Source organism: Eurosta solidaginis, chromosome 5 (assembly GCF_040869045.1).
Source record: "Eurosta solidaginis isolate ZX-2024a chromosome 5, ASM4086904v1, whole genome shotgun sequence".
NCBI classification, from domain to species: domain Eukaryota; kingdom Metazoa; phylum Arthropoda; class Insecta; order Diptera; family Tephritidae; genus Eurosta; species Eurosta solidaginis.
Genome location: NC_090323.1, coordinates 156,568,216 through 156,590,514, shown reverse-complemented (window position 1 = coordinate 156,590,514; position 22,299 = coordinate 156,568,216). Strand labels below are relative to the sequence as shown.

Below are 22,299 nucleotides of genomic sequence, written 5' to 3'. Positions count from 1 at the left end.
AAGCGATATTTACGTCAATAATCAAATCATGTATACACATATATAAGGCAGCCGAGAGATGTCACACACAGATGCATTTACTTATACGCCTATGTGTGCGCGAGAGACTGTAAACTACAAACATTCACATCAATAATTCAATCATTATGTATCTACATAAACGAATAAATAATTGCGTCTACACATATGTACCATGTACGAATACGAGCAGCGGAGAGTCAATGCGCAAACACATGCATATATCTGAGATACTCCTATAAGTATGCAATGAGAAAAACTATAAAATTGTGCAATTGTAGTTACAGCTGAGAAGTTTGAGAGCTGCTGGACTAGTAGATTCTCGAAGCGACTAGAAGATGCGAATGTTAAAATCAAAGAGTATAAAAGGTGACAGATGTAGAGGCGCTGTAATTCAGTTTGATTTGAGCTGTCAAGCAGTTACGACTAAGACGATATCTAGCGAGCAATAGCAGTATTATTTCAAAAGTCAGTTTGGTTATTAAGCTATTCGTTGCACAGTTTGAGTGTTATTGTGAAGTATTTTAATAGAGGCCATTTTTCCATTATTCAATATTGGAGTTACCTATTCAACAGTTTAGCGATACAAACCTAGCAAAAGGGCAAATAAGAGGATTTGCAGCAAATTCGTTACACTATTGTATCGCATACTTGGCTAGTTAGCTACATGCGTATGTATGTGTGAGTAGCTACTTCTTCTCTTAGCTGATGACTGCATATGTGTATGTGAGATATTCTTCGTCAACGTCTATGTACGTAAGTGTTGCTCGCCTTAAAGTGAACATAGGTGTGGCTGCCCGCTGTTTTATACTCAGCTGAGCAGAGCTCAAAGAGTATATTAATTTTGTTCGCATAACGGTAATCCGTAACGGTATAAACTAATCGAGATAGATATAGACTTCTATATATCAAAATAATCTGGGCGAAAATAGAAATTAATTTAGCCATGTTCGTCCGTCCATCCGTCTGTCCTTAAACACGATACCTTAAGTAAATTTTGAGGTATTTTAACGAAATTTGTTATGTAAGTTCCTGGGCACTCATCTCAGATCGCTATTTAAAATGAACGAAATGGGACTATAACCCCGCCCATTTTTTCGATATCGAAAATGTCGAAAAACCGAAAAAGTTGGATAATTCATTTCCAAAGAGAGATAAAGCGATGAAACTTGGTAGGTGGGTTGACCTTATGACGTAGAATAGAAAATTAGTAAAATTCTGGACAATGGGTGTGGGACCGCCCACTTTTAAAAGAATGTAATTTAAAAGTTTTTCAAGATGTAATGTGGCAGTCGTTGAAGATATCATGATGAAATTTGGCAGGAACATTACTCCTCGTACTGCATGTGTGCTAAACAAAAACTAGCAAAATCGGATGACCAACACGCCTACTTAAAAAAAAAAAGTAAAATTTTAACCAAAAATTCAATATTTTTACAGTATATAAGTAAATTATGTCAACATTCAACTCCAGTAATGATATGGTGCAACAAAATACAAAAATAAAAGGAAGTTTCAAAATGGGCGTGGCTCCGCTCTTTTTCATTTAATTTGTCTAGAATACTTTTAAGGCCATAAGTCGAACAAAAATTAACTAATCCTTGTGAAATTCGGTAAGGGCATAGCCTCTGTGACGGTAACTGTTTTCTGTGAAAATGGGCAAAATCGGTTAAGCCACGCCCAGTTTTTATACACAATCGACCGTCTGTCTTTCCGCTCGGCCGTTAACATGATAAATTGATCAAAAATTAATATATATCTTTACTAAACTTACTTCACGTACTTATCTGATCTCAATTTATTTTGGTATTAAAAATGGGGAAATCAGACTATGACCACGCCCACTTTTCGATATCGAAAATTAGGAAAAATGAAAAAAATACCATAATTCTATACTAGATATGAAAAAAGGGATGAAACATGGTCATTGGATTGGTTTTTGACGCAAAATATAACTCTAAAGAACTTTGTAAAATGGGTGCGACACCTACCATATTAAGTAGAAGAAAATGAAAAAGTTCTGCAGGGCGAAATCAAAAGCCTTTGGAATCATGGCTGGCTGGAATACTGTTCGTGGTATTACATATATAAAAAAATAATCGGTACCGACAGATGATATTCTGGGTTACAATGGTCCACATTTTGATCGATATCGCGAAAGCCCCTTCACATATACAACTAAGGCCCACTCCCTTTTAAACAAACACATTCCAGGGTTACCCTAGGTTCATTTTCCTACATGGCGTTTTTCCCTTATTTAAACCTCTCAGCTGAGTATGTAATGTACGGTTACACCCGAACTTAGCCTTCCTTACTTGTTTATTTTTGTGATTATTTACTAACAGCATAGTCATGCTAATATTCGGCACAATATATAAGATTTCGAGTAATTTAGTGTAATGTTACTCATACAACTTAACATTACCAAACTAAAGCTAAACAAGTAAGGAAGGTTAAGTTCGGGTGTAACCGAATATTACATACTCAGTTGAGAGCTTTGGTGACAACATAAGGGAAAATAACCATGTAGGAAAATGAACCGAGGGAAACCCTGGAATGTGTTTGTATGACATGTGTATCAAATGAAAGGCATTAAAGAGTATTTTATGAGGGAGTGGGCCATAGTTCTATAGGTGGACGCCATTTGGGTATATAGCCATAAAGGTGGATCATGGTTGACTCTTAGAATTCGTTTGTGTAATATGGGTATCAAAGGAAAGGAGTTAATGAGTATTTTAAAAGGGAGTGGGCCATAGTTTTATAGGTGGACGCCATTTAGGTATATAGCCATAAAGGTGGATCAGGGTTGACTCTTAGAATTCGTTTGTGTAATATGGGTATCAAACTAAAGGAGTTAATGAGTATTTTAAAAGGGAGTGGGCCTTAATTCTATAGGTGGAAGCCTTTTCGAGGTATCGCAATAAAGGTGGACCAGGGGTGAATCTAGACTTTGTTTGTACGATATGGGTATCAAATGAAAGGTGTTAATGAGTATTTTTAAAAGGGATTGGGCCTTCGTTCTATATGTGTTCGCCTTTTCGAGATATCGCCATAAAGGTGTACCAGGGGTGACTCTATGTACAATGTGTTTGTACGATATGGGGATCAACTGCAAGGTGTTAATGAGTACTTTAAAAGGGAGTAGGCCTTAGTTCTATATGTGTTCGCATTTTCGAGATATCGCCATAAAGGTGGACCTGGGGTGACCCTAGAATTTGTTTGTGCAATATGGGTATCAAACGAAAGGAGTTAATGAGTATTTTAAAAGGGAATGGGCCTTAGTTCTATAGGTGGACGCCTTTTCGAGGTATCGCAATAAAGGTGGACCAGGGGAGACTCTAGACTTTGTTTGTACGATATGGGTATCAAATGAAAGGTGCTAATGAGTATTTTAAAAGGGTGTGGGGCTTAGTTCTATAGGTGGACGCCTTTTCGAGATATCGCCATAAAGGTGGACCAGGGGTGACTCTAGAATGAGTTTGTACGATATGGTTATCAAATTAAAGGTATTAATGAGAGTTTTAAAAGGGAGTGGTGTGAAGGCGTTTTCCAGATATCGACCAAAATGTGGACCAGGGTGACCCAGAACATCATCTGTTGGATACCGCTAATTTATTTATATATGTAATACCTGCCAAGATTTTAAGGGTTTTTCATTTCGCCCTGCAGAACTTTTTCATTTTCTTCTACTTAATATGTTAGGTGTCACAACCATTTTATAAAGTTTTTTCTAAAGTTATATTTCGCGTCAATAAAACAATCCAATTACCTTACCATGTTTCATCCCTTTTTTCGTATTTGGTATAGAATTATGGCATTTTTTTCATTTTTCGTAATTTTCGGTATCGCAAAAGTGGGCGTGGTCATAGTCGGATTTCGTTCATTTTTCATACCAAGATAAAGTGAGTTCAAGTAAGCACGTGAACTAAGTTCATTAAAGATATGTCGATTTTTGCTCAAGTTATCGTTTTAACGGCCATGCGGAAGGACAGACGGGCGACTGTGTATAAAAACTGGGCGTGGCATCAACCGATTTCGCCCATTTTCACAGAAAACAGTTATCGTCATAGAATCTATGCACCTACCAAATTTCAAAAGGATTGGTTAATTTTTGTTCGACCTATGGCGTTAAAAGTATCCTAGACAAATTAAATGAAAAAGGGCGGAGCCACGCCCATTTTGAATGTTTCTTTTATTTTTGTATTTTGTTGCACCATATCATTACTGGAGTTGAATGTTGACATAATTTACTTATATACTGTAATGATATTAAATTTTTTGTTAAAATTTTACTTTAAAAAAAATTTTTTTTTAAAAAGTGGGCGTGGTCCTTCTCCGATTTTGCTAATTTTTATTAAGCGTACATATAGTAATAGGAGTAACGTTCCTGACAAATTTCATCATGATATCTTCAAGGACTGCCAAATTACAGCTTGCAAAATTTGAAATTACCTTCTTTTAAAAGTGGGCGGTGCCACGCCCATTGTCCAAAATTTTAATAAGTTTCTATTCTGCGCCATAAGTTCAACTCATCTACCAAGTTTTGTCGCTTTAGCTGTCTTCTGTAATGAATTATCGCACTTTTTCGGTTTTTCGAAATTTTCGATATCGAAAAAGTGGGCGTGGTTATAGTCCGATATCGTTCATTTTAAATAGCTATCTGAGATGAGTGCTCAGGAACCTACATACCAAATTTCATCAAGATACCTCAAAATTTACTCAAGTTGTCGTGTTAACGGACGGACGGACGGACATGACTCAATCAACTTTTTTCGATCCTGATTATTTTGATATATGGAAGTCTATATCTATCTCGATTCCTTTATATATGTACAACCAACCGTTATCCAATCAAACTTAATATACTCTGTGAGCTCTGCTCAACTGAGTATAAAAATTATTATTTTTATAAGCTTTTATTTAGTTTCACTTTTGTTGTCTGTAATGGAATCTTGCAAGTTAAATTTGATACACTTCCCGGTGTCCGATTGAGCTGAAATTTTGCACACATGTATAACTCCGATGACAATGCAATATTGCTTTGTTAGAATTCGATAAATTAATCGATAACACAGTTATCGGTAAAGATTTGTATTTACTTTGGCATAACAGCCTAAGTCCCATACAAACCCACCGGTACCTATCCGTGGATTGTGATATTTGGACGTGGTGAATCACGCGTGTCACGCGTGGTGAATCTCAACGCTTGCGAAAAGCGGTGACACAACCGTCTGTTGTATTTCTGTGTATAACCAACATAGCTGAATTTTTAAGGCTGTTTAACTCTGTAATCTTTTCTGTAATTTATTTTGCTTTTGGAAAAATTACCTATTTGAAAAAAGCTGGCTGAAAAATATTGGCATAACAGCTTAAGTTAAATCAAGAATGGAAAATCTTGGAAAATTTGAGCAGATGTGGCAATTTCGCGCGTCCGTTGAACGAAATATTGACAATCTGCTGATCATCGCTAGGAAATTAGCGACATTCCATCAACTAAGCAGCACTTTAGCAATACTGCTGTTATTACAAACACACAAATATTAATTGTGCATTAAATCTAAAATATACAAATACACCATAATAATTTACACGGCCAAAGCCATAATAATTCACACGGGTCATCAATTCTTTCTCTGATTCAAAATCTGAACTACCAGCGCTACCGTCAACAGCTCAGTGTCATCATTGCCAGTAGCGCCAATAACACCAAACTCGTGCCTGACACACAAAAGTCGTTTCACTCAATAGCGCAAGTAAAATGTATTACGCATTCACTACTAAGAAGCGTCAAAAATTCGCTTGGAGTAATTTCGTCAATGAGCTACAATTGAGCTGGCACCGCATTGGCGCTGGCGCCATGCAATTTACACCACTAAAATTGCGCGAATGCCCAGGCTTATGACTTCAATACTTATATTTACAATGCTTTAAACTTTAAATACACCTCTGAAGTTGCTGCGCATAAAATGTGTACTAATAAATTCCAATACGCATTATACGCAGATGTAACTGATATATGTGTTTTTGTTTTACCCCCTATACTTATATTTAAAGCTTTTCTAAGAACAAGCTTCTATTACTTGTAAATAAAACGAACTAAAAAGTAAAAAATAAAATTAAAGAAAAAAAAGCTTTTTAAAAATAAGCTTTTATTATTTTGGTTAATAAAATTAACTAAAAAGTAAACAATAAATTGACTCTAAAGAAATATAACACTTTATAAGTTTATTGTAAGCTTAAACGATAATTAGGCTTTTTCTTCTGCGACAAAAAAATTCTATATTGTACATAATTATATATTTTTAACATTAAAACTTTACACCTAAATTATTAAAGCTTACCGTTTATATCACAGTCCTCATTGTTCTAATAAAAGCGTGTTACATTGCGATAGCAAGAAAATGAGATCCTAAATGTTCTTAATTATACCATCAAAATTTAACACGTTTTTTATTAGAACAATTTGGACTGTGATATAAACTGTAAGATTTAATAATTTAGGTGTAAAGTTTTAATGTTAAAAATATATAATTATGTACAATATAGAATTTTTTTGTCGCAGAAGAAAAAGCCTAATTATCGTTTAAGCTTACAATGAACTTATAAAGTGTTATATTTCTTTAGAGTCAATTTATTGTTTACTTTTTAGTTAATTTTATTAACCAAAATAATAAAAGCTTATTTTTAAAAAGTTTTTTTTTTCTTTAATTTTATTTATTTGCTTAACAAGAAAAGCACTTAATGGAGAGACGCAGCGTTATCTGCTTCTAGGCGCGCAAGGAAACCCGTACTTCAAGTGCTTGAGGCGATGTATGCAACTATACGCATTTATGTTTTTGTAAGCGTCAACTCAGATTATATCTAATTTGTTTTTTTTACAAAAATCGCGAATACGTAATAACACGCCTTTGGTTACATACTAAGTGTGTGTTTGTCCGTTTGCGTGCTATCTGCGTAAAAATGTGTAAATTGCAATTTTTCGCTGCATTTTTCATGCAACATTAGCCGTGTTTTTTAACACGCGCGTATACGTTTCGTTTGCGCGTGTAAAAAAACGCGTATCTTCGCTTAGATAATGCTTAGGAGACCCATCTAGCGGCTGTGGTTAAACAACTAGCTACAGCAACAGGGTGTACCGAAAAGCGGAGACGCAACGCTCTGATGGCCATAGGGTATAACATATAGCTGAATCAGTTGCGATGAATTGTGGACACACACAGAATACATAGAATTAGTGTAGAGGGTGACACAAAGACACATATTTCAGTTACATCTGAGTATAATGCGTATTGAAATTTAGTAGGACAAAATTTATGCGCAGCAATTTCAGAGGTGTATTTATAGTTTGTCTCTTAACAGTCAATATAAAGTTTAAGCGTAAACGGATATATGTGTGTTAAAAAACACGGCTATTAACGGCTGCCACAAGCAACTAGCAGGCAACAACACCAACAACAATCGTGCAATGCCAACCGAACTTAGCCAACAAAACAAAAAAAAAAAAAACACGAAAATGTGTCAGCTTCTGGTATTGGTTGCTATAAGCAATGCTATTTTTGTAATGTTGCAGACACTTTTGTCTTATTTCTTAACACTTCATAAACATGCTCGTACATGCAAGAACGCAGCTTTCACTGTACGATTTTAGGTGTATGTCTTTACTCCTTGCCACTGTCAGCTAGCCTGTAGTTAGTTTTACTGTTGCTAATGTTGCAGCAGCACGTATTTCATATTGTTCACGTATTTTTTTTTAAACACATAGAGGTTCACATGTGCATGTGTATGTGTGAGTTGCTCTTGATCTACTTGCTCACGTCCGTTTATCAAATATCACAGCTGTCAGATGATGTTGCGGCAGCATTGCACACTCTTTGCTTATTCCAAATGTGGCAGCTTTACTGGCAACAATCTCAATCACAAACAGACGTACATATAACCGTTTAATCAGGGCTGCCATTTGCTATACTTCAATGAGAATTGATACCTTTGACGTTTGGTCCGATAATTCCTCTTCATCTGGTTTGGTGTATTTTATTATTTGAGAAATTTATAAAACTGTATCATCTTATTAAAAATTGCAGACCCTTTTATGCACTCAAAAAGGGCCATTCCGCCTTAGGGAGTCTGTTTGTGAAGGATTGGTGGTTTCTTGCCGAATCCTTCGTTTCAATTCATAGACCCCACAACGTCTTCCAGGTCGAAGAACACTCATCATGAGGTTACAATTCTCTTTGTTGACTCATAGGACTAACTTTCTTCCGGGTAGATGGATCATATGCAACTATTGCCTCCTTTTTATCTCACGCATCCGGTAGAGATATCAAATACTCCCCACCTCGTCACACTTCATATAGCCCAGACTGCTGGGGCTGTCCTATATATTAAGGTGAACCACGTGGACTTCATTGGGCAGTGCCTTGTTAATATAATTCCAATAACCACGGATAGATGAGCCTTTGTAAACCCGCTCCGCCGGGCGTTCAATTCGCCCTTACTTTTCCAGGCTAACAGATCGACCCAAAAATTGCAGGGATATCATTATTGTCTAACACACACAGATAGAGAGGTCAACCACCCTTACACCCTCGGGCCCAAAATGGCAGAGCTTCGAACTAGAAAAGCCGCCTTTCTATTTTGGTGGATGCTAAATGTCTTAAAATTCATACTGTCAGATAGAATCTTATTCACCGATAGCAACTTATTTACCTTTTCAGTGATCGGGCAACCTAAGTTTTCGGCTTACACTGCACCCCTAACCAACCCTTCCGTTCACCCTGGATCAATTAGTGAATAGATTTACCTGAATTCCTTCCCATCTTAATTCCCCAATCCATTTATCCCTTGAGGGAGCGGAAGTCGACGCATAGTAGTCTATTCTGCTAGGAAATAGTTCAATGTAGATCATAGTGCGAGGGAACGAAGCCAATTTTTCCACGAGGTCTACAGGGTTCAAATATAACATTGCGTTTAGTGTCGTGTGGGTGCTCTACGATTGGTCCCGCTTATTTTAACCATAGCCAATCGCTGCAATGCTTTTACTGTTTTGACCATAAACGAAGTATCTCGTTCTTTCCATTAGACCAAAACGTCATAAAGCTGACTCTCCTTTACCATAATAAAAGTATATATATATTATATATTATATACGTAATATAAGTGCTAAGCAACGGAAGCTTTCTTAGCCCTGTCCAATATGCTTAACACTGTCAGATAGCATCACCGTTACTCGCCCAATACAATGTTGTCTAAATTCAGACAAAACAATATAATGTAAACAAAATAAACTCCATTTTGCTAGGCTTCACAACTTCTCCGCGTGATTCGGCCCACCATATTATGGCACCTAGGTAACACTGTAAAACGTCTTTCAGTGTTTTAGAAATTTATCCTTGTCAAAAATTGCCATTGGTGTGCAGGGCCTGCCTAGGTTCTGAAGCGGGTCGTTCACTACCATGGCTCGAGGCAGAGAACTCGGGGAGTCTGCCAAATAATTAAATTCATTTCATATTATCATCTCAGCCGTTAATGTTTTCCTTCAAATAATATACGTAATGGGGAACACTTTTTTAATTGGTTGAAACCTACATGTATATACTAATATATGGAAACCACAAATTTTCCTTAAATATCTGTTATCCTTAATTTACTTTAAAACTAAGTTTGGTATGTTTTTAGTGCGTGAGCTCTTTGTTTTTTTATACTCAGCTGAGCAGAGCTCACAGAGTATATTAACTTTGTTCGCATAACGGTAATCCGTAACGGCATAAACTAATCGAGATAGATATAGACTTCTATATATCAAAATGATCCGGATGAAAAAAGAAATTCAATTAACCATGTCCGTCCGTCCGTCCGTCCGTCTGTAAACACGAGAACTTGGGTAAGTTTTGAGGTATCTTGATGAAATTTGGTATGTAGGTTCCTGGGCGCTCATCCCAGATCGCTATTTAAAAAGAACGAAATCGGCAAAACAGAAAATTAGTAAATTTTTGGACACCGCGTGGCACCGCCCACTTTTAAAAGAAGGTAATTTAAAAGTTTTGCAAGCAGTAATTTCGCAGTCCATGAAGATATCATGATAAAATTTGACAGGAACGTTACTCCTATTACTATATGTGAGCTAAATAAAAATTAGCAAAATCGAATGACGAACACGCCCACTTAAAAAAAAATGTTTAAGTCAAATTTTAACAAAAAATTGAATATATTTACAGTATATATGCAAATTATGCCAACATTCAATTCCAGTAATGATATGGTGCAACCAAATACAAAAATAAAGCCTAGTTTCAAAATGGGCGCGGCTCTGCCCTTTTTCATTTAATTGGTCTAGAATACTTTTAAGGCCATAAGTCCAACTAAAATTCACCTTTCCTTGTGGAATTATGTGTGTGCATAGATTCTATGACGATAACTGTTTTCTGTGAAAAAGGACCAACTCGGTTGAAGCCACGTCCTGTTTTTATACACAGTCGACCGTCTGTTCTTCCGCTCTGCCTTTAACACTATAACTTGAGCAAAAATAGATATATCTTTACTAAACTCAGTTCACATACTTATCTGAACTCATTTTATCTTGGTATAAAATATGGCCGAAATCCGACTATGACCACGCCCACTTACGAAAAATGAAAAAAATGCCATAATCCTGTACCAAATATGAAAAAAGAGATGAAACGTGGTAATAGGATTGGTTTATTGACGCAAAATGTAACTTTAGAAAAAACTTTGTAAAATGGTGTGACACCTACCATATTAAGTAGAATAAAATGAAAAAGTTCTGCAGGGCGAAATAAAAAACCCTTGAAATCTTGGCAGGAATACTGTTCGTGGTATTACATATATAAATAAATTAGCGATACCCGACAGATGATGTTCGGGGTCACCCTGATCCACATTTCGGTCGATATCTCGACCGGCGAAAACGCCTTCACATATACAACTAAGGGCCACTCCCTTTTAAAACCCTCATTAATACCTTTAATTTAGTACCCATATCGTACAAACACATTATAAAGCCACCCATTGTCCACCTTTATGGAGTTATCTCGAAAAGTCGTCCACCTATAGAACTAAGGCCCACTGCCTTTTAAATAATAATTAGCACCTTTCAGTTGATACCCATATCGTACAAACGCATTCTAGAGTCACCCCTGGTCCACCTTTATGGCGATATCCTGAAATTGCGTCCACCTATAGAACTATGGCGCACTCCCTTTTAAAATACTCTTTAATACCTTCCATTTGAAACCCATGTCATACAAACACAATCCAGGTTTACCCTAGGTTAATTTCGCTAATTGGTTATTTTCCCTTATTTTGTCTCCAAAGCTCTCAGCTGAGTATGTCATGTTCGGTTACACCCGAACTTAGCCTTCCTTACTTGTTTTTGTTTTTTTTTTTTTCATAAATGCTCCAACAACTTGCAAGGTTTGGATATAACCCATTTTACTGAGCAATATATATAGCTTGTACAACATCGCACATACTTGTCGATTTTGTAAGGGTGTTGGTATGCGTAGTATTTTTCACATATAATTTTTAAGAGGAAAATTATTATCTAATTTTTGTGTTTTCAAGTATTCGTAAACACAGCAGTGCAAAGAAAAATAGCAGTGTTAGTATCAAATTTGATATTAAAAAAAAAAAAAACTTATAAAAATTTTGTAACTACAAACCTATCTCGAAAACATTATCGAAAAATTCGAATATTAGAGATAGTTTCAAATATTTTATTTGAAGTGCTCTGGACTTGTGTGAGGATGCAGTTTTAGTCTGAAGCGCCAATTCTGAGCGTAACTGGTTGCCTTTACGTTTGTTTATAAGAATGTGCTAACGTAGCTTCTAAATCCTTCCAAACTAGTATGCAGGTAAAATTTATGATATTTGCTGTTCCCAAAAGTATTTATATTTGCGGAAAATAATCTAAACCACAGGGACGTTTTAACATTTTGTTATCGCAAGGTGTTTAGTAAGTTAGTTTATGAATATAAAACAGGGATCGCCACAAGCTTCTTATGGAAGTGTGTACTTTGAAATCCAAAAAAAAAAAATTGCCAGGGAGCTAGTAAAAAGTACACTGTAAAAACTTCGAAAATTCATAAAATGATATTATTTTAGAAAGTAAATTATTCATTTTGTAATCCTGATAGAAGGTAAATTCATTTGATTTTTTTTTTATTTAATTTTTTATATTTTTTAAATTTTTTTATATTTTTAGGTTTTTTACTTTGTTTTGTTTTTTAGAGACAAAATAATATAAATAATAATAATCTGATAAAAGAAAAATTCATTCAATTAAAAAAAAATTGTTGGAAATCTATCAAAATTTTGAGAGACCTATAATTTGTTGTGTCTCAGTACAAAATTGATTGGCACACAAGATCACAGGGTGCCTGAAGTATATTTTAATTCGAAGTCAGACCACCTCAAATTCATTTTGGACTATTATTTTGTGAGCTTAAACAAGCTCAGCAGTAAAATTTTACTAAAATTTCCCGCGTAATTTTTGAGGAAATTGCATTTTGGAGCATCATCATGTAACATCAATTGCATTGTTTGACAGTGAATATATACTCTTGGCGATATGTACCGCAGTTTGTAGGTCAAGTTGAGGGCATAGCCTTCACATATTAAGAATTTCCAATATACCCTCAAAATTTGCAGTAAGGGGCCAAAATCTAACTTTATTTCTGTTTGGGATACGAAAACAATTTGTATGTCGTCAGAAAAGGGTCATTTTTGCACTTCCAACGATATATGGTTTGTAAATTTTTATTTAGAGATGTCAGAGAAATCTTACAAAATAAATTGAAAATTCAATGTAAGGCATCGCTTGTTCATTTTGTATAACGATTTTCTTGACAATTTCGGCCGCCGTGGTTTGATGGTAGCGTGCTCTGCCTACCACACCGAAGTTCCTGGATTCACGCCCCGGGAAAGAAAGAAGTGTTTTCAATTAGAAGAAAATTTTTCTAAGCCGGATCGCCCTCGGCAGTGAAATTTGATTCGTTCGGAGTCGGCATAAAACAAATAGGTCCCGTCCTGCTTGTTTGTAAGAAAAACTAAAAGGAGCGCGACGCAAATTGGAAGAGAAACTCGGCCTAAAATCTATTCGAATTTTATGGCGCCTTTAATTTTATAATACTGAGAAATTAATAACGTTTTCGGAGATTAGAGTCAACTGATCCTGCTTTAGGATATTCATTTTGCTAATACTCCATACGGATATCTTTTCCAGGCATGGTCCTGCTCTGTGGAATAAAGTTACAAAATTAAAGACTCACCAATATAAATTTTTACATTTGTACATACATAAATGCCTAATTTAGCAAATGCTCAATAACTCTCCCTAGCTAAGCTGCCTTTGGTAAGGGGCGCTATAAGTGAAAATCGCCATTAAATATTCATATACCCTGTAAAAAAAATATGTATAGATGTCCTTTTATTTAGTTGTCTAAACTTTACTGATTGTTACAAACGTACGTATATATGTATGTGTATGCACGTATACGTTTCTATAAACCTTTTTTTCGTTTGCTTCTCTGCTTCACTTCTAATTCAGCCAATTTAGCCTTTGGTCATATTTTTCCTTAGAAGTTTGGTGTCTGATTTGCGCAACTCTTTTTGTTCTTTTGTTTTTTCAAAAGTGGGTGTAGTTCAACAAGATTTCGGTGAGATTAGCTTTTATGGTTTATTGCGCTTTGTTGCGTAATTGGATTAGATTACCTGTTAGCTAATTAGTGCTAACATTAGCACAAACTATAAGGTATACATACATAAATGTGCAGTGGATGTGCTTAAAGCTGGCTATCTTCGTTAACTCGGTGTATTGGAGTCACTAAATATTTATTGAGGCGTAATTGTCGTATAATCTACCTTAAGCATGTAACTTGTTCATCATCCTGAATGTATTAATGTGGTAACAAACACGAAGAAAACTTATCCGAATTTGAGTGGAGATAAAATTAATTAAAATAGCTGGTTGGTTTTGATATTTTAAGAAGTTGTTTTCTTCATTTTAATTTAACAAAATGTATCCAAGCACGGATATTGTAACGAAAACTGCAAAAAAAAAAAATTACGAAGAATAAAATTTTTACTTTGATGTAGAAATATCTGAAGTTTATCAAAAACTGAGGGAACTTTTGTTAAACATTACTTACTTTCTTAATTGGCGCTTAACCGTTTAAACGGAGGATGTTGGAGCCGTGTGTAGAATTGCACGAAAGTGGGGAAAGCTTCTGACCGCCATTCACCTGGGAATGGCCATAGCGATTCTTTTGTATGCGGTTCAAGCAGCTCAATTCTTCCGGTCGTTTGTGACCCAGTATTCTCTGGGTAGCTACTAAGCATCCGTTTAGTGGTGAGCTAATGTGTGAAGGCGACAAACTGGCTGGGCCACTCTGACATAATCGGTTTTTGGGCTAGCTGGGGAATCTTTCATCGGCACTGCCTGTCTACCACGAGGTGCGGCTGCAAGCGTGCGTCTGTCTTGGATCAAGCGGCTCGCTGGTCTTTGGCTCGCCCCTTATGTAAATTTCAACAGCATACGCCAGTAGATTTACGCTTTTAAAATAGGCGTGGTTTGGATCTGCTGCTTAAATTAGATGAAATTATATTGATCTGCAATATTTTTTTGAAATCGCAATTTGCCTCGTGTATTTTACGATATGCTATTGCCAATATAGAGCTGATGGTGGTTCTAAACGTCATTTGGCAAAGCTTTGGAGAGAATTCAAATTCACACATGGCAGAGTATAAGCTACTCCTGTTCATTCCGTCAAAAGCTTCTTTAAAACCGACAAAACTGGTGCGTCTCAATACTCTAACAGTTAGTTAGCATCTGGTCGATTGGAGTTTGCGTTACGATAGCGCTCCTTTCAATCGCGCGTTGCTGCGCTCGTATTCAGGTGGGTCCTGTACGGCCATCCCTAAACAGAATGTTACTAAACCCGCTATATTGAACTAAGCTTGTTTGGAACTTTCCAACACATGCTGCTTTAAAATTAAGTATTTTGGACTTATATTGGTGCGGTATTTCCATTTATGTACGAAAACGCCCGAATATGAATTCCTTATAGGCGAATTTGACGACTTTGTAGACAACAGTATAGGTTGAATATTTTTGAAAAAAGATAACTTTTAAAAGTAAATTTTTTTTACAAAATAAAAAAACAAAGCTATAAGTTCACTTTTATAAAATGCATCATAATTGTTAAAATTTTACTTTTAATAGAAAAGTCGTCAGGGTTTTTAAAATGAAAGATGAATAGGAAAGATGAGGGGACACAGCACCCACGATACATGTTCGTAATAATATTATCCGACGTTAATTAGCAATGACGCGGCCACCGTGGTGTGATGGTAGCGTGCTCCGCCTATCACACCGTATGCCCTGGGTTCAACTCCCGGGCAAAGCAACATCAAAATTTTAGAAATAAGATTTTTCAATTAGAAGAAAATTTTTCTAAGCGGGGTCGCCCCTCGGCAGTGTCTGGCAAGCGCTCCGATTGTATTTCTGCCATGAAAAGCTCTCAGTGAAAACTCATCTGCCTTGCAGATGCCGTTCGGAGTCGGCATAAAACATGTAGGTCCCGTCCGGCCAATTTGTAGGGAAAAATTAAGAGGAGCACGACGCAAATTGGAAGAGAAGCTCGGCCTTAGATCTCTTCGGAGGTTATCGCGCCTTACATTTATTTTTTTTTTTAATTAGTAATGAAATTAGTGCCTATAATTATATAAAGCAACAGATAATCTGCCGCGTATTTTCTCGGGATTATTTCAGAACCCTTCCGAAAATATTATTGTTATCGACCCATTATTATTTCGGTATGGTTTCCAGATTGTCTTTTGTATTTTATAGGAGTAATATCGGAACTATTTCCAGATGATTTCGGTAATATTTTCCGATTTCGTGATTGTTTTCAGCATCATTTCGTGTGTGTTACGACATCTTGCGTGAACTTTTAGGATAATTTTTTTGTAATTATTTTGTGATCATTTTGGGACCATTTCAAGATTGTTTACAGATATATCTAAGACTCTTTCGAAATCATTTCGGAATTATTTTCGGAATAATTCCGTGACTATTTCAGGATAATTCCCGGACTCTTTCTAAATCACTTAAGGATGATTATGAAATTATTTCGATATTGTTTTGAAACTATTTCGGAATCACTGAAAGACCATTTCAGAATTCTTTAGAATTGTTTACGGAAACTGTTTGCGCTGTTCAGAGATTATTTTGTATATTATTTAGAATTATGTATGAATGTTTGCACATGATCTAATGTAATTATATCACATAATATTAGAAACGGATAACGTCTTTCAGAAAGCTACATTAAAGTCGGTTTACACAAAGGTGAGAACAGTTTGTAAAGTCATATCTTCAGGGTCACATGTAAGAGCTTATTAGAATTTTTTTTGAAGGCATAAACACATACTTAGGGGTCTTGGAAATGTTTTTGTTAAAGTAGGCATAGCAGCTGTCATGGGCACGAAATTTGTCTTTTGATTCAAATAACCCAGCATATTGAAAGAGATCCAAGTTCACACGACTCTGTAAGGGTCAATATATGAGAATTTGAGGTTTAAAGAATGTGCGACACCCGTTAACAAATAGAAGTCAAAATGTAATATTCATTTTCTGATTTTAAATTCAGTCATAAAAGTCATATTTTAATTATTATTTTTGACTTCTGTTATAATACTTTATATTTGAACTTTATGAAAAAAATAAGAAAATAACATGCCATTTTTTAAGTCATCACCGTTACAAAGAAGAGTAAAACATCTTAGACTCCTACACAAATAACGAACTGTGATAGTTTTTGACGGGAACACAAATCGTCTTACTCTTCTGAGAATTTTAAACGTGCTTGGCTTCTACCAAAGATTTATACCAGGGGTCGTCACTCCATAAGCGCTTTCACGCAATTGTTTTTGTAATACGCTCAGGCAAGCGCACCGCATAGGCAAGCGCACCACACAACCCCGCGCGCACGCATTCTAACCCCTCGACCAAACTGAAGGTATCCTGCTGTACCCATTAGGAAATCAACTGCTATAATTTCGTGTAAAATTACTTTTGAAGTAATACTTTTGGGTACATTTTTGTTTTACCTGTACGAAAACAATAAAACTTTGTTTGATTTATTTAATAATTAAATTAATTTGAATTGAACGCATGTAGAAATGTTTTTAAAAGCATTCAAGAAAACAATGCAATTCGTTAATTTTGAAAGCTACCAAGTCCGACTGGGTTTGTGAAGGTGCCAGCGCCATTTCTGCTCGCAGAATGGTTGTAGCTATTTTTTAAAAAGTCAAAATGGAAAATAAACGTGCACTGATTGGTTGTAGCTATTTTTTTAGAAAACAAAATGATGAATAGACGTGCACTGACAAAACTTTATTTGGTCTCACTTGAACTTAAAAATTGAATATGGAATATACATATTAGTGACAAGTTTGAAGTACATGCATGCTTTGTTTCACCATTATTAACCGGAGCAGATAATTTAAGATTATCACTCAATTATCTAATAGGATGTAATAAATAATAGCCGGATTTTTTTTAAACGGTTTTATTTAGCGAACAGAATTGTAATCGAAATTTACGTAACTTCCCGATAATCTACATGCTTGAAACTTGGAATATAGTTCAGAACTCGATGACAGTCTCCTTCTCCTTTTCTCTTTTCTCTGCTCTAAAGTTCTTCTCATTCCTCTTCATCCCTTATTGCCAGTCCCAGATGGTGGTATGTATTTTGTTCCAGTCCCATTACTAGTCCCAGTCCCAGTACTACTCCCCGTCTCAGTCCCAGTCCTAGTCTTAATCCCAGTTCCAGTACGTCTCTGGTCTACTTCTCTGAAAAAAGGATAGTAAATACTAATATAGACAAACTTATATACTACATTTCAAGCAAATCGAATGGGACGTATGTAAATAGGTATGTGGGTGTTATTAATTCATGTCTTTATTTGGGTTTGCTTGCATATTTCTCAGTTTTGACAGGTTGATGCGATTAAAGCGAATATCACAATTAAAATTACTTTAAAGCTCTCAGCAACAGGAAAATGTTACTAATTTTTTTATACCCATGACATGTGATGCAAATGAGCAGAGCCCAGAACTCCAAATGGAGCTATGCGACTTACAATGCGACTCTGAACTACAGTTACTAGATTTAAAAGGCATTGATTTTTGGAAAGTTGTAAGCAAGGAGAAATATCCTTACTGCAAGAGAAGTTTTAAAATTTTATTCAATGTTTGGTAGTACGCGTACATACGTGAAAGCTCCTTTTCATTCCTTAAGCAAATAAAAACAAATAACAGAAATAGAGTTACAAATCAGCATTTAGAAGCGCTTCTGAAATTATCAACCACAAACATCAAAATAGATATAGAAAAATTAATTGCGGACAATTTACAGTAGGTTAATATCTCCACTTTAATGCTTCTTTCCGAAATACTATTAAATAAACCAATTAAAAAAAATTTTAAATTTTAAATATACAAAAAATAAAAACAAAAAATATAAAAGATTAAATAAAATAATTGAATGAATTTTTCTTTTATCAGAATTACAAAATTATTATTATTTATATTATTTTGTTTCTAAAAACAAAACAAATATTTAAAAACCTAAAAATATAAAAAAATTTAAAAAATATAAAAAATTTAATTTAAAAAAAATTTAATGAATTTAACTTTTATCAGGATTAAAAAATGTATAATTTTCTTTCTAAATAAAATAATATAATTTTATGAATTTTCGAAGTTTTTACAGTGTACTTTTTACTAGCTCCGTCGCCATTTTTTTTTTTATTTTTTGGATTTCAAAGTAGGTGTGGTCACGCTTTCATAAGAAGCTTGTGGCGATCCCTGATTTATACATTACCACAGAAAAATATGTCGGAAAATTTTTTAATGCGATATCTCTAATGCCAAAACAGCTATCTAAGAAAAATGTTAAACGAAATTCAACTAAGTAAATATCATTTGAAAGTAGACGCTGCTTCGAGCATTTTAGCTGGAAGTTTTTTTATAGGCAATCACAGTTAAAGACAATACAGATTTCAAGGAGCTCATGTTGTTGTTGTAGTTGTGGTATCAATGCTCGCCCCATGCAATAGGTACGACCAATCACAAATTGCCATCAATATTCTCTAACGGGAGTGCAAGGAAACTTGCTGTTTCAACAGGGATAGAACATAATGAGAGGGGTGTTAGAGGTGTTGGTTCCACAACACTGTATCAAAAGCTTTTGACAGGTCTAACGCAACGAGTACTGTCCTATGGGGGGGTTTGATTTATTCCGCAATTTATCTGAGTGCTAATAGCATTTAGCGCGGTGGTAGTGCTACGTAATTTTCGGAAGCCACGCTGATGATCGGCTAGTTCAAATTTAATTTGTTGCGTCAAGGAGCTCCTGTCCTCTAACTCTATGTTCCGAGCTCGAAAAAACTCGCTGTGATGAAAAAATCATAGTTAAATGTTTAGTAAGAAAAAGGTACATTTATTTATTTAATTTTAATAATTTAATTTTTATTGTACTTCTTAACTAAACAAATTTCTTATGCTCATATTTAATGATTTTTTTCCTTTTTATCTTTTCAGTAAAATCGCCTAAGTAGGAGAGAAATTTCTTCGCAAATTAAGTATAAATCAAGGTACGAATGAACTATTTTAATTCCCAGAATTTTGGTTCCAAAGAACTTTTATTATTTTAAAATCCTTTTGCGCATTTCCAATTTCATTTCGTGCATAAAATCTTGTATGGTTTTAATGTATTATAAAAAAATAAATATATTCAACAACTTGAAGTAGGCGACAAGGTGCGAGGCATTCATTTCTTTTTCCATCCTGAGATTTATAAATTTTTTTATACTCAGTTGAGCAGAGCTCACAGAGTATATTAACTTTGATTGGATAACGGTTGGTTGTACAGGTATAAAGGAATCGAGATAGATATAGACTTCCATATATCAAAATCAGCTGTATCGAAAAAAAAATTCGGTTGAGCCATGTCCGTCCGTCCGTCCGTCCGTCTGTCCGTTAACACGATAACTTGAGTAAATTTTGAGGTATCTTCATGAAATTTGGTATGTATGTTCCCGGGCACTCATCTCAGATCGCTATTTAAAATGAACGATATCGGACAATAACCACGCCCACTTTTTCGATATCGAAAATTTCGAAAAATCGAAAAAGTGCGATAATTTATTACCAAATACGGATTAAGCGATGAAACTTGGTAAGTTAGTTGAGCTTATGACGCAGAATAGAAAAATGGTAAAATTTTGGACAATGGGCGTGGCACCGCCCACTTTTAAAAGAAGGTAATTTCGAAGTTTTGCAAGCTGTAATTTGGCAGTCGTTGAAGATATCATGATGAAATTTGGCAGGAACGTTACTCCTATTACTATATATATGCCTAATAAAAATTAGCAAAATCGGAGAACGAAACGCCGACTTTTAAAAAAAAAATTTTTTAAGTCAAATTTTAACAAAAAATTTAATATATTTGCAGTATATAAGTAAATTATGTAAACATTCAACTCCAGTAATGATATGGTGCAACAAAATACAAAAATAAAAGAAAATTTCAAAATGGGCGTGGCTCCGCCCTTTTTCATTTAATTTGTCTAGGATACTTTTAATACCATAAGACGTACAAAAATGTACCAATCCTTGTGAAATTTGATAGGGGCTTAGATTCTAGGACGATAACTATTTTCTGTGAAAAAGGGCGAAATCGGTTGAAGCCACGCCCAGTGTTTATACACAGTCGGCCGTCTGTCCTTCCGCTCGGCCGTTAACACGATAACTTAAGCAAAGTCGATATATCTTAACTAAACTTAGTTCACGTACTCACTTTATCTTGGTGTAAAATATGGCCGAAATCCGACTATGACCACGCCCACTTTTGCGATATCGAAAATTACGAAAAATTTAAAAAATGCCATAATTCTGTACTAAATATGAAAAAAGATATGAAACATGGTAATTCGATTGGTTTATTGACGTAAAATGTAACTTTAGAAAGAACTTTGTAAAATGGGTGTGACACCTACCATATTGAGTAGAAGAAAATGAAAAAGTTCTGCAGGGCGATATCAAAAGCCCTTAGAATCTTGGCAGGAATATTGTTCGTTGTATTACATATATAAATAAATTAGCGGTACGCGACAGATGATGTTCTGGGTCACCCTGGTCCACATTTTGGTTGATATCTCGAAAACGCCTTCCCATATACAACTACCCCCACTCCCTTTTAAAAGCTTCATTAATACTTTAATTTTATACCCATATCGTACAAACCCATTCTAGAGTCACCTCTGGCCCACCTTTATGGCTATATATCGAAAAGGCGTCCACCTATAGAACTAAGCCCCACGCCGTTTTAAAATACTCATTAACACCTTTCATTTGATACCCATATCGTACAAACACATTCTAGAGTCGCCCCTGGTCCACCTTTATGGCGATATCCAGAAAAGGCATCCACCTATAGAACTAATCCCCACGCCGTTTTGAAATACTCATTAACACCTTTCGTTTGATACCCATATTGTACAAACGCATTCTAGAGTCACCCCTGGTCCATCTTTATGCATATATCTCGAAAAGGCGACCACCTATACAACTACTACCACTCTCTTTTAAAACTCTCATTAATACCTTTAATTTGATACCCATATCGTACAAACATATTCTAGAGTCACCCCTGGTCCACCTTTATGGCGATATCTCGAAAACGCGTCCACCTATAGAACTAAACCCCAAGCCCTTTTTAAATACTCATTAACACCTATCGTTTGATACCCATATTGTACAAACGCATTCTAGAGTCACCCCTGGTCCACCTTTATGGCGATATCTCCAAACGGCGTCCACCTATAGAACTATGGCCCACTCCCTCATAAAATACTCTTTAATACCTTTCATTTGATTCCCATATCATACAAACAAATTCTAGAGTCAACCCTGATCCACCTTCATGGCGATATCCTTAAATGGCATCCACCTATAGAACTATGGCCCACTCCCTCTTAAAAACTTTTAATACCTTCCATTTGATACACATGTCATACAAACATATTCCAGGGTTACCCTCGGTTCATTTTCCTACGTGGTTATTTTCCCTTATGTTGCCACCATAGCTCTCAACTGAGTATGTAATGTTCGGTTACACCCGAACTTAACCTTCCTTACTTGTTTTTGTTTGATCAACTTTGCACAGCATTCCTTTTGTTGTTGGTCAGAAATTACTG

At 35.4% G+C, this 22,299-nt stretch overlaps 1 protein-coding gene across 2 annotated transcripts in view; it reads left to right on the top strand.

Moving 5' to 3' along the window:
- The window catches only part of PVRAP (PVR adaptor protein), a 308,071-nt gene that overhangs the window by 135,988 nt on the left and 149,784 nt on the right, over positions 1–22,299 (top strand). For both annotated transcript variants that reach the window (XM_067792172.1, XM_067792171.1), the window contains one exon: positions 19,643–19,695. The gene's annotated coding sequence lies outside the window, so the exon portion shown is untranslated. The remainder of the gene's footprint in view (positions 1–19,642; positions 19,696–22,299) is intronic.